Genomic DNA, 14,096 nt, shown 5'->3' on the forward strand with positions numbered 1-14,096 from the left:
ATCAAAGAGCAGGCCAATCAGATTGTGTCAGAGGCAATCCCTAAGATCAGAAAGGAGAGGAAGACCTCCCCTATCAGTGGACTTGGGGAGGGGCATGCATGCAGAAAGGGGAGGAAGGGTGGGATCGAGAGGGGAGGAGGGAGGGGCTTATAGGGAGATACAAAATGAATAAAGTGTAATTAATAATAATAAAAAAATTAAAAAAAATAATAAATGTCATGTTGGATAAATATTGGGATTTTGTAAAAGAAATAATTGAGGTCTGGGAAGACAGTTCAGTCAATAAAGTACAAAGACCTTAGTCCAGTACTCAGAATTCAAGTCCCAGAACACATTTTTAAAATAAGTAAAGCGAAGCATGTACAGCAAGCTCTTGTAATCCAGGGAAGATGGAGATAGGCAGAGCGCTGGGATTGCTGGGCGGCCAACCTAGTCTACTTGGTGACTTTGAGTCCAATGACACCTGTCTAAAAAGCAGATAGCTAGCACTCCAAGGTTTTCCTATAACCTGCACACATGTACATAACTGCTTATACATACACACAAAGAGAGACAAAGAGAGAGAGTACAGAGAACAGAGACTGATAGAGCACAGAGACACACACAGAGAAATATGTATACATATGCACAGTGACGATTAACTGACAGATTTAAAATGACAGTCTGGAAATACCCATGCAGTTGTACTTTCTCTTAAACCTTTCTTAAAATAAAATAAGTATTAGATCATTTTTAAGAGAAGAATAGCAAGTTCCCAAATTAAAAAAAAAAAAATAAATGAGAGCGCTGATGTCTTCTATTTTATATCCAAAGCAGATAGTACATGATAATGACTACTTAGTCAAACAGAAAAATGTTGATCATGAAGATGGCCAACTGCAAGCCAGGGAAGGAAATTTCAGTAGAAAATAATAATAATGAAAACTGAATTTCAAACTTTTGTTATTTCTTGTTGTTGGTTTTGTAAAACCCAGAAAGTGATCTATTCTTGTAAGAAAACTCATACTTATGTATATAATGAGAAATATAATGTAATAATATGTATTACATAAGTCTAGTCATACTTGTTAATTAAATATAATTTTTGGTAGTCAAAAAAAATGTTGACTCCTTAGATCTCCAAGAAACAAGTAGATTTACATTCCAAAACCACAGAACATTTTATACATTCGACAGAATAGGGCATAAAAGTTCATCTCAAAGAAGGAAACTGCCTGAAAAATAGTTTAGAGCTTATTATCCACAATGGTGTCTATATAATACCATCAAAAAAAAAAAAAAAAAAGAAAAGAAAAGAAAAGGTTTGAGAACCCATGGCTGCTTTAACATGAGTGACTTATACTAGTAAGATATAATGCTACCGAGTTCCCATCTTGTCAACTGGGACATATATTCTTGTGGCCAAATAAGACAAACAATACCCCTGAGTCCTTGATGTTAAGAAAGCCACATGCAGCCATTCTTCTTGCTTCGTCTAAGCAACCTGTCCCAGGGTCCTGTCTGCAGAAAGAATCTTGAAATAAGATTGTTCAGTATTAGCTGCACAGTCCTTTGGTGATTCAAGATGCTCTCAACCTTTCTGTCACCACAGCTGCAAATGTCACTAAAGCAGAAGAATCATTCATGAATCATTCTTCTTAAACTGTTTACCCTCCAAAAATCTTAATGGCTGAAAAAAAAAAAAAAAGCAAGTATTAAGTGGGGCTGGAACAATGGCTCCATGCTTAAAAGTACGGGCTGTTTTTACATAGGACCGAGTTAATTTCCCAGCACACATCTAAGGTGACTCAGAGCCACCTTTAACTAAGATAACTTCCAAATTAAACATATCATAAAAATTCCAACATATGTCCAACTGTAGAGGTTAAAATTATTTTACTATGACACAGTACCTGCACCAGGATAACTGAATTTATAAAATGCATTCATTTCTCTCAGTTCAGAAGACTTGGGAGTCTAACATTATAGTGCCGGCACTTTGGTGAGATTGTTTCTGCTGTGGCAGCACCACATAAAATGTGAGAGGGTAATAGGGATAGGATGATGGAAAGCAAAAGATAGAGTTCAAAGCCACAGCACTTTATATAATTGATGTCATTATATACGTAACGGCAGCACCTGATGGCTTAAGTATCTGTCAAAGACCCCACCCCTTAAGACTTCTGTTCAGGGGATTAATTTTCGGCATAGTCGTCACAAAACATAGTTAAGTGTTACCAATGAGGAGATTTCAGCAGCCCTTATTGTCACACAGCTTCCACAGATACAGAATCTGTGGTGAGACTCTTCTGGCTTTTTCCAGGGATGATGAAAGCTTCAGTCACCTCAAGGATCAGGTGGTGTTTGGAGGATCTGCCTCTTAACTCATTCGGGGATAGTTGTCTGGCTTTGGGTCCTTACCACCTGTAGCCTGGAAAATCCAATTTCGTCTATTTTGGGCCTTTCAAAACAGATGAAACCATAGCACCTGGTTTCTCTCCAGGAGAAAGAATGGCTGTAACAAGCAGAAGCCATTCCATTTATTAGTGTCAAAAACAGTGTCACACCCTTTTTTTCCATATTGAAGTCATTAGAAACTGACAATGAGGTCTGACCCACATTCAAGGAGACAGCAACAGCATGAGTATTCCAAGAGGTTGGGATTATTTATGATTATTTCAGAGGCTGCATCCCTGGAGTTAGAATATAATATGACTTGAGGCAACAAATGCATCCAAAATAGCACTCTGTATCCAAATTAAACCTATCTTATGTGAACACATAATAATATTTTCATTCTTACAAGGCCTCAAAGTTTCCCTTACATTTACTTTTTATCTCTGTATACTGGTGATTGTGATAGTTAAACATTCATATCTTCTACAGACACACCAAACTCAATGGCAATTTTGGAAGCTCTTTGTCTCATAATATTTTGTCAAGGCTATTTTCTTCCTTACAGGTCACGTGCATGTATACATAATAGTTTCTGGTCTGGTGTCTTGATGGGATTTCTGTGTGTGCAAATGTGTGTGTCTCTGCACATACACATACATACATACAAATCACACAGATTTCTTGAGCTTTTTGCTGGCATTTTTCTTCTGTTTGTTCCATCATATTTTGGTTTGTTTGTTTGTTTTATCTTGTCTAATTTTACTACCATCATTATCATTAATTTTAATTATTATTTATTATTATATGCCTGTTTGTATCCTAATTATAGAGAGGAAAAACATGTATTTCGGTAGGTGGTCAAGTGAAGAGAAGTTGGAGGACAGAAAACTACAATGAGAATACATTGTAGTAAAAATTCAATTTTCTCTGGTTGGGACAGGCAGTGCCTGGACATTCCCTCAATCTCTGTTCCATCCCTATCCTTGAACATCCTTTAAGCAGGGCAAATTTTGGGTCAAACTTTTTGTAGGTTGGTTTTCCCATCCCTCTAATAGGAGTCCTGTTCTGTTAGAGGGTTTCCTCCCCAGTCTCCATGACCCCTATTACTAGGAGTCTCAGCTAGAGTCACCATCCATATTTTCCCAGAAGTCTACCCTATCCCAGCTCTCCAGGTTAACATAGAGATGTCCAGGCCCATGGTCTCTCCCCTCTCTTCAGGCCCTCTGCCCTTTCAGCTCCATTCACCCCAGGTCTGGTCTTCTCCCTCATTTCTCTCTGTGTTTCCTCTCCTACCTGGTTCTGCTTCTTCAGACACTTTTGTTGTCTATTTTATTTCCCCTTCTGAGTGAGATTTAAACATCCTCCCTTGGATCCTCCTTGTTACTTTTCTTTGGGTATGTGAGTTGTAGTATGATTTTCCTATACTATATGGCTAAAATCAGCTTATAAGTGAGTACATTCCATGTGTGTGTGTTGGGGTCTGGGTTAACTCACTCAAGATGATCTTTTTTAGTTCCATCCACTTGTCTGCAAATTTCATGATTTCCTTGGTTTTAATCTCTAAGTAGTATTCCATTGTGTAAATGTACCACAAATTCTTTATCTATTCATGCCTATACCAACCAGAGTCTCACCCCACGAGATCAAGCCAACCCCTGACACTATTAATGATTCTGCGCTATGATCACAGACAGGAGCCTAGCATGGCTAGGCTCACAATCCAGCAGTGGATTGTGACAAATATGGAGACTCAAAGCCAAGCATTAGCTAGGATTATGAAGCTAGCTAGGATTAGGGAGTCTTCTGAAAATGGGGGAGGGAGAATAGAAGGACATGGAGGTGACAGGAGCTCTACAAGAAGACTAACAGAGCTAACTAACCAGGGCCCAGGGGGTCTTGTGGAAACTGAAGCACTAACCAAGGTCCATGCATGGACTGGACCTAGGCCCCCTACACAGGTGTAACAGATGGGCAGCTCAGGGTTCATGTGGGTCCCCTAATAAACGGAGCTCGGGCTGACTCTGACAGGGACTCTAATGCCTGCTTTATTTTATCACTTCCTCATGACTGGGCTTTTCATCCGGCCTCAGGGGAGGAGAATGAGCTGAGAACTGATAAAACATGATGAACTCGGTTGGATGGGTGGGGACTCCTTTTTTTTCTGAGGAATAGGGAAGGAGAGAGGAGGAAAGAGGGAGGGTGGGACCAGGAGGAGAAGAGGAAGGTGGCTATGAGATGGATTTCAAGTGAAGAGATAGCTCAGTGGTTGAGAGCACTGACTGCCCTTCCAGAGGTCCTGAGTTCAACTCCTAGCAAACACATGGTGGTTCAAAACCATCCATGGTGAGGTTTGATGCACTCTTCTGGCATGCAGGCGTACATACAGGCAGAAAACTGTATACATAATAAATGTATCTTTAAAATTTTCAAGTTTCTTTTTTTTAATTTTTTATTTATCTTTTATTAATTACACTTTATTCATTTTGTATCCCCCCATAAGCCCCTCCCTCCTCCCCTCCCGGTCCTACCCTCCCTCCCTTTCTGCATGCATGCCCCTCCCCAAGTCCACTGATAGGGGAGGTCCTTCTCTCCTTCTTAAGTTTCAATTAAAATAAAATGAGTAAATAAAATAAAAATCACCTGGGAGATGAGAAGACTACTCTTTGTTTCCATGGTATGATTCCAAAGCCTGGTGGGTCCAACACTAATTTAGAAAGAGAAAGTCAATGAGTATCATTACTCACCTCTCTGAAACCTCACAGTCCTGCCACCCTCCTTCCTTGTTATGATGATGATAGTTTCAAACTGTGAACCAAAAAGCCCTCCTCCCTTAGGTTTGATTATTGCCAGTTATTTTGCCACAGTAGAGGGGAAAAAACTACTGCAGACATCCCAACTCTACAGCTTTCTCCTGACACAGCTGAAATGAATACTCTGTCTTGAAGATTAGCTTCCTAATCTGCCTAACTCTCACTTTCTCATTACTGTTGATTTCTGTAAGCATTATTAAAAAAGCTTTCTAAATCTCAATTTTCTTCTTAATTCTATAGTCTCAGGATCCTAGTATAACTGTTGGTACCATGCATAGTGAGAAACAGAGTCTAAAAATAATGTTTGAGCTATATCATCACAGGCTGTGTGACCAAATCAGTTCTTTTGTGGATGGTGATTTATAACTTATAACAACTGGCATACTATAGCAGTGAATTTTTTTCATGTTAATTGATTGCAAAGTGGGATGAGAAAGCTATGGAAGAAAATGCATTAGTAGATACACTATCTCAGACATGTAGGAATGTCTGGAGAAATTGAATTTATTCATTTTGTATGTTGTCCTTTACTATGATTTAGAAAATAAAATATGAGTAAGTAAATCCTAGGTAGAGTGTTTGCAAGTCCATAAATCAAGGACATTTGTATCAGCTAAAATCCTGAGTAGTGGCTCTTAATGGAAAGGAGAGGATCATCACCTTCAAATGGCTAGACATTTCAAGGTACTCTCATATCTCAAAGCTCATCATTCCTTCTCTCTGATGTATCTCCACTCAAAGTTATGGAGTCTCAACTTTTCTCTGCGTGAGCCCTAACGTCTGTCTCACACCATCATCTCGGTTGAGAAGTGTACTTTCTCTGGGGCACACACACTCTTGTAAGATTTGACCTGCTAATGAGGCATACAATGGCTGGAAGAGGACAGGCAGTTTTCTTTAAGAATGTTATCCCTGGAAGGTTGCCCATGCTCCAAAGGATGGTCCTACACCCAACCATATATGGGTGACACTAACTCGACTATCTGGATTTGTTTTTTTAAAGGCATGAAGTTAGAAAGGAGATGTGCTGATGGTTGTTTAAGAGCAGTGGAACAACAAAGTGGGGGATTGACCTAATCAAATTACATTAAGTGTAATACACACACACACACACACACACACACACACACAACCAAAGGAATCTGAGAAAAGCAGAACAATGTATATTAGGCATAATGTTTAGACACTAAAATTTAAAAACATAGGACTGTTCTTCCCTCTTGTGAAAATATATGCAACTGTAGAGAAAAGCTAAGCAAGGTTTCTAAAAGGGTCAATTCAGTAAATTAATAAAATATCTAAACTAAACCTGATTTAATGACTAATAACTTGATAGCCTACTCTTCTGCAAACATAAGAAGTGACACTCAGGATGGCCCTAAAATCAATTATGCCATAAATTACCCCAGTGTACCATTCTTTTTTATAATCTTCATAAGAAGATGTAGCTAAGGCAGAATTTATAATATATTATATATAATTATCATAATTATAATTCAAAATAGGTTAAAATCACACTCACAGATTTATTTTTTTTTGGTTTTTTTTTTTTGAATTTTATTTTTTTCTTATCAGTTACATTTTATTAACTCTGTATCCCAGCCGTGTCCCGATCCCTTATTCCCTTCCAGTTCCTCCCTCCCTCCCTCATCTCCACTGTGCCCCTTTCCAAGTCCACTGATAGGGGGGACCTCCTCCCCATTCATCTGATCCTGTTTTATCAGGTATCTTCAGGACTGGCTGCAAAGCTCTCCTCTGTGGCCTAACAGGACTGCTCCTCCCTTGGAAGGTGGGGAGGCCAAAGAGCCAGTCATTGAGTTCCTGTTAGAAATAGTCCTTGTTCCCCTCACTATGGGAAACCAATTGGTTACTGAGCTACCACAGGCTACATCTGAGCAGAGGTTCTAGGTTATATCCATATATGGTCCTTGGTTGAATATCAGTCTCAGAAAAGACCCTGTGCCCAGATATATTTGGTCCTTGTGGAGCTCCTATCCTTTCCTCATCAGACTAACTCCCCTTCTTTCTTATGATTCCCTGTACTCTGCCAAAGGTTTGGTCATGAGTCTTTGCTTTGAAAACACTGCTAGTTAGAGTCTTTCAAATGCACTCAGTAGACTCCTGTCATACGTGCAATGCACATCCCATCTGTCTTTCTAAATGAGGATTTATCATCTTACCCCATGTCCACTCTCTTGATTATCTTTTTTAGGTGTAAGGATTTCATTATGTTTATCATATCTTATAGGTCTATATAAGTAAGTATATACCGTGTTTGTCTTTTTCCTTCTGGGATATTTCACTCAGGATGATCTTTTCTAGATCCCACCATTTGCCTGCATATTTCATGATTTCCTCCTTTTTGATTGCTGAGTAGTATTCCATTGTGTAAAAATACCACAATTTCTGTACCCATTCCTCCGTCGATGGACATCTGGGTTGTTTCCAGGTTCTGGCTATTACAAATAAAGCTGCTATAAACATGGTTGAGCAAGTATCCCTTTTGTGTACTTGAGCAAACTTTGGGTATATACCTAGCAGTGGTATAGCTGGGTCTTGAGGAAGCACTATTCCTAATTGTCTGAGAAAGCGCCAGATAGATTTCCAGAGTGGTTGTACCAGTTTACATTCCCACCAGCAGTGGAGGAGGGTTCCCCTTTCTCCACAACCTCTCCAGCATGTGTTGTCACTTGAGTTTTTGATCTTGGCCATTCTGATGGGTGTGAGGTGAAATCTCAGGGTCGTTTTGACTTGCATTTCCCTGATGGTTAATGAGGTTGAGCATTTCTTTAAGTGTTTCTCTGCCATTCGATATTCCTCTGTCGAGAATTTAGAGCAGCATTTATTGAAAAGGCTTGGCAAGTAATATATCAACACTAATAATTCTCTACATAAATTTGTTATAATTATTTTACACTTATAAACTGCCTTGCTCTTGGGTAGATTTGATAAAGTTTAGCTCAGTAAATTGTACAATACTTCCAATTTTACTGTAATTCAGCAAGCTTGAGATTCATTTTATGCTTGCTTGTTTTAGAACATAGCATCTTTGTGTGCTTCATAACATGTTAAAGATATATATTAGCCTGTGTCACATTACAACAGAAAAATGGTTCTTTAAGGTGATTATAAGTAATTCCTTTTCCATTTCTATTTTTCAGCCTTCCTGAAATATGGTCATGTTTATTTTGTAATGAAAATGAGTTAGTAAAGACAAGAAAAGAATAGACCAACTCAACAGTTATTCATTGCATTTTCAAGTAAAACAGAAGTCAGAAAAATTGTCATTGAAGATACTCAGGTATTATTTTTAAATTGTCAGTTAAAGTTTTATAGAAGGAAATTGAGTTCTTAGCTTAAATTGTCCATCCAATTTTAAGTAAGCATGTCATTTAACACCTTAATCTAGTATGTAGAAATCGTTGTGTTTAACAACTTAAGCATCTGTGCTTTTAGGGGTGACTGAAGTGATTCTTCCCTAGTATTTTAGTTCTTATGTGACAAATGTATCTTTAGAATGGAATAAAAATATCCTTTCAAGGACAAGAGGAAAATAGTGTCATGATAAAAATGTCACATCTGTAATTTGCATTGGTAGCTTTTAGGTCTTTTCCCTTTATTCTATAAAGGGCATCGAGGACAATTTAATTATAAAAGAAAACTAAAAGAGGTGCTTTTAAAGTTTCTGCATAAGTAGCCTCATTCCTATTCACTGAGAAGATTAAGAAACACAAGAACAAGACAAAAATAGAAAATATACATGATTGGTGAACATCATTCCACCTACTCCAAAACTGCAGATGAACTGAGTGAGGAAAATGTGGTAAGGCTAGGCAAGAGATTCCGTTAAGCTACGAAGCATGAGATGGTGTCATTATAACAAAAGGTAAAATAGAGTTGATCATGTTAAATAAAATAAGCCTAAACTGTGTAAAAACTAGAATCTAGGGTGTGTGTGAGTGTGTGTGTTTTCATATATATTATGTATCTGATAATATTAAAGGATTAATTAATGGGTAAAAATAAATTAAATGTCACTCCGATGTTAGCATGAATTACATGGAAAAATGCTGAAAGAAAAAGCTTTTTTCTTCTGGATACTTAACACTTGAGAATAATAAAACCCAAAATACCTTGCCACCTCATGAAATCCATTTAATTGCACAAGTCTGGAAAATTGTATGATCGTCCATTAATTGATAAAGTATCTTGTTTCTTCCCTTCTCTAATAAATTTAATAAATTGGGGAGGAGTTTTTTTGTGTTGATAGAAGACAATTATATATTAAGGTTTTTGGGCAAAGTTTTGATATAAATATACTGCTTTAGTAGCAAGATATGCTGGATATTAACTGCTAACTGAATCAATAGAAAAATTAACCTTGAGAGCCACATTTGAGAAATGTTTTGATTAGGATGCAACAATCAACCTTGATCACAGATACTTCTTTTTGAAATGGATGCTGTTTAGTACAGCAATTCACAAGTGGTAAAAATGTAGAGAAACAAATGTCTATAGATTGCTAATTCCCAAATGGAACTTCTACCACTAAGAGTCAGGTAACATCTTGGAAAGATGTTGGGCAGATGGATTCTAAGAAAGCTCAATACCTGGAGGGCTGATATTAAGGGACTTCTACAAAGTAGTGCCTTCTGGACATGACAGAAATGTCATATTCATGAACACTGACCTACTATGACTGTCCTTATAAGACTTATATAAGACCAAACCAGTGAACAGTACAGCATGGGTGGAATAAGAATGCATATGGCCCTATTCCCAGTTGAAGAGCCATGAGCAGTTGGTAGCAGCTCATGGAGAGTCAGATTTCAACAAGAATATAGCCCCTTTTAGTGTGTTTATACTCTGTAATTTTCCCTTCATCCGTACACACAACACTAATTGAATTCAGTATATGTGTTAAAAAAAAAAAAAAAAGAAAATAGAGATGTATGCTGATTGGAGAGCATAGACAGGGCTGTAAAGTGTTTTGACAGGTGAAGTGAGAATGGATATGGAGCAATATATGAAAATGAATATATGAAAATGAATCAAAATTCTAAAGAAAAGAAAAAATAAATGAAATCAACCTTGTGATAGAAAGAAAAGTAGAAAAATGTTTTTTAGCTTTTTCTACATTGCATAACAAGATTTCCTCCCCACTCTCTCCTGTGACATTGTGCATTCCCTGGTCTTTCATAATGAATAAACATTAAATAAATAAATGAACAAATCTATCAGTGTTCAATTATAGGGACTAGGACGAGTGACCTTAGTCAATCATAATATTCCTCCCATGTTATACCTCCAAACACGTAGTTTAACTTTATCTTCTTTTAGTACTCCATAATTAGGATCAACTTTCAACACATGAAGCCTTAGAAGGAATCACATTCAAGCCACATTCAAACTATATTAGTTATTTGCACACACTTATATGTGTGAGTTTAAAAGTATTTTTATAAATGTTCAAACAAATGCTAAGGTGTTTTGGTATTAAAATTTACATTGAGTTACATTTTTCATTATTTAATTTATTTATTTAAAATAGATTTTTTTTCTTACAATACATCCTGATTACAGTTTCACTTTCCTCTACTCCTCCAAGTCCTGCCTCTTTACCTCCCATTCTGATCCATGCTCTCCCTGTCTCTCCTTAGAAAACAAACAGGCATCTAAGGGATGATAATCAAATGAATAATGGTAAGATAAAACAAAAATAAACTGATTAGAATAGGACAAAACAAACATGAGGAAAAGAGCCCAAGAAAAGGCACAAGTAATGGATATTGACACAGAAACCCACTTGTTCTCACACTCAAGAATCCTGTAAAAACCCTAAACTGGAAGCCATAATATATATGAAATAGACATAGATAAACAAAATAACATTAAAATAAAAGTGAAAAGATAAAAAATAAAAACTCTGACTTTATATTATGAGACAAGGAACCTCCAAAGTTGCCGCTGAGTTAGTTTTCTCTTGGCCATTTACTGATGGGCATGCGGCCTACTCTTGAGAGCAGTTTTTTTCCCCTGTGAGACTCCTGTTGAAAACTAAATTTCCATTTGCAAATTTTCAGTCAGTTATTAACTCTAGATAGGTTCTGAATTGGGGAGAGGGTCATATGTCTGCATCTTTCGGATCTAGGACCCCATCTACTGTTGACCTGTGCAGACCCTATACATGCTGCCTCAGTTTCTGTAAATTCATATGTGTGACAGTCCTGTGTATTTACAAGGTCTCGCTTCCATGTCTTCTGTCCCCACTGGCTCTTATACTTTTTCTCCTTCAACTTACACAGGGTTCCCTGAGTCCTGAGGGGAGGGATTTGATGGAGATACCCCATTTGGGGATAAGTGTTCTGTGGTCTCTCTCTCTTTGTATAATGTCTGGCTGTTGGTCTCTGTATTTGTTCCCTTCTGCTCCAGGAGGAAGCTTCTCTGATGATGACTGAGCAAGGCATTGATCTGTGAGTATAGTAAAATGATATTGAATTATTTTGTCACTACTTTCCTTTAGAAGAACAGTAGCATTTGGTTTTACCCTAGGTCCCTGGGCTATGTAGTCTCAGATTCTTGGTCACCCAAGAAGGGGCGGTTTTTAAGTTTTCCTAGTACTACTCAAATGTCCCTTAATTTTAGCTTTCTCTCTCCATATTTTCTTTCTCATCCCTCTCTTCCCTCCCCCTGTCTGCTTGATCTTTCTACTCTAGCCACCTCCTATCCCCTATCAATCAATAATGGCATATTCTATTCCTTCACCCTAGAGAGGTCTAGCCACCCCCCATAGTCCTTTAACCTCGATAGGTCTACAGACTGTAGCTTGCTTTTCATTGACAGCTAATATTCACATATAAGTAAATATATATCATATTTGTCTTTCTAGGTCTGGATTACTTCACTCAGGATGACATTTCATAGTTCCATTCATTTACCTGTGAATTTAATTATTTCAGTTTTTAAACAGCTGAGTAATCCTCCATTGTGTAAATGTACATCGTTCTCTTTATCCACTTATCTGCTGATAGACTTCTAGTTTGTTTCCAGTTTCAGAGTATTATGAATGCAGTAGCAATGAGCATGGTTCATCGCAGTTTTCTCTTTAGTAGAACGAAGTGTCCTTCGGGTATATTACCAGGAGTTGTATGCCTGGATCTCGGGGTTAGATTGATTGCCAGCTTCCTCAGAAAATGCCACACTGCTCTTGGCAGTGGTTGTACGAGTTTGCACTCACATCAGCAATGGGTTAGTGTTCTCTTTACTCCATCATCTCTCCACCACAAACAGTGAGTTGTTTATTGAGCTTAGCTATTATTAGGAGTGTAAGATGAAATCTCAAAGAAGGTTTTTTTTTTTAAGTATTAGTTTTATTAGGCTGCTGTGTGGGAGAATTTTTTGGTTTCTTAATGAAAAATTTGTGCATATTTGATGCTGACTTAAAGGCAAAAAAATGATAAAGAAAAAGAGAGTAATTTATGGATCAGGGTTATGTGGCAAGTTAGTGGCATAGTTAGAAATACAGATGGAGGAGTTAACCAGGGAGGACAGAGACTTCTATAAGAAAAGGCAGACAGAAATACAGGGAATACAGATCTACATATATAGACACAATACTTATTAACATTTGATTTGCATTTCCCTAATGACTAAAGGTGTTAAACATTCTTTAAGGATTTCTCAGCTATTTGAATTTCCTCTATTGATAATCCTCTTTTTAGATCTGATCCTCATATTTTAATTGGGTTATTTGTTTAGTTGATATCTTGTTTTGTCTTTTTTAGTTCTTTATATATTTTGGATATTACCCTCCTATGAGTGTGTTAAGAAAAGTCTTTTCCCATCTGTAAATTGCCATGTTGTCCAAATAATGGGATCCTTTGTGACTCAGAAGCTTTTCAATTTCACAAGGTCTCATTTATTAATTGTTGATCTTTGTGCCTGTGCTGGAGGTGATCTGTTCAGGAAATCTTTTTCTGAGACAATGTTCAAGACTATTTCTCACTTTTTCTTCTATCAGGTTCAGTGCACCTGGTTTTGTGTTGAAGCCTTTGATGCATTTGGAAATGAGTTTTGTGTGGGGTGATAAGGATGAATGATCTTTTTGAGTTCTTCTACATTCAGCCATCCAGTTGAGCCAGCACCATGTGTTGAAGATGTTGTCCACGTTGGTGTGTTTTACCGGCCTCTTTATAAAAAATTATGCTTCCACAGGTGTGGGCGCCTATGGATTCAATTTCACTCCATTGATTAATTTGTCTGTATTGTGCCAATACCATGCTGTTTTTAATATTATAATACAATTTTAGTAAAATTTGACGTCAAGGAATGGTGGTATCTACAGCAATTCTTTTATTATTCTAAATTGTTTTAGCTTTCCTGGCTTTCCTGTGTTTTCCTATGAAGCTGAAAATTATGGTGTTAGTATCTGTGATGGATGGTGTTGTGATGTTAAAGTAAATAGCATTGAATCAGTAGATTGCTTTCGCTAGGAAACCACTTTTTCTGTGTCATTCCTACCTCTCCATCAGCATTTGTGGCATAGCTCAGGAGTAGGACATGCAACTTTTTCTTTCATTTTCATTTCATTTTTATCTCAGTTATAGCCCTCTCCCTGGGCTCCTCCCACCCTCTTTCTCCCCTATCCCTCTCCCTTAGTCCTCTAGTATAGGAGGTCCTCCTTCTAGCCTATCAGGTCCTATCAGGACTGCCTGGATCCTCTTCCTCAGTGGGCTGGCTAGGTCACCCTACCAAGAAGAAATGATCAAGGAGCAGGTAACTGAGCTCAGACTGTCTCTTCTTCCCTAACTAAGGAACCCACATGGAGAATGAGATGTGTATGGCCTACATCTGAGCAGGGGTCTATGTCCCCTTTATGCATGGTTTTAGATATGGTCTAAAACATCATTC

This window comes from Psammomys obesus, unplaced genomic scaffold (genome assembly GCF_907164565.1).
Source record: "Psammomys obesus unplaced genomic scaffold, mPsaObe1.curated_primary_1811, whole genome shotgun sequence".
Classification (NCBI taxonomy): Eukaryota; Metazoa; Chordata; class Mammalia; order Rodentia; family Muridae; genus Psammomys; species Psammomys obesus.